This window comes from Bison bison, unplaced genomic scaffold, assembly GCF_000754665.1.
Source record: "Bison bison bison isolate TAMUID 2011002044 unplaced genomic scaffold, Bison_UMD1.0 scf7180017864495, whole genome shotgun sequence".
Lineage (NCBI taxonomy): Eukaryota > Metazoa > Chordata > Mammalia > Artiodactyla > Bovidae > Bison > Bison bison.
The window spans coordinates 13,943,014-13,943,336 of NW_011495054.1; the positions used below are offsets into that span (position 1 = coordinate 13,943,014).

Sequence of the window (323 nt, forward strand, 5' to 3'; positions counted from 1 at the left end):
CATGAAAATCCTTTAGTGGAGATGCTTGTCAGAAAGGCTTTAAAATGATCTTATTTAAAGAACAGAATCTACAAGGAAAAGTATGTTTTAGAAATAGTACCATGGCAATGCAAAATAAAATAGAGTCAGAGTCGGACACAACTTAGTGACTGAACCACAACATTTTTTTCAGTTAAATTTAGGCATCTATTCGGAGAAGGCAATGGCACCCCACTCCAGTACTCTTGCCTGGAAAACCCCATTGACGGGAGGAGCCTGGTGGGCTGCAGTCCATAGGGTCGCTAAGAGTCGGACACGACTGAGTGATTTCACTTTCACTTTTC

The 323-nt window shown here is 41.5% G+C and overlaps 1 gene segment (V, D, J or C); it reads left to right on the plus strand.

Annotated features, from left to right (window-relative positions):
- LOC104980242 overlaps window positions 1-323 on the plus strand; it is a 7,563-nt gene that overhangs the window by 478 nt on the left and 6,762 nt on the right.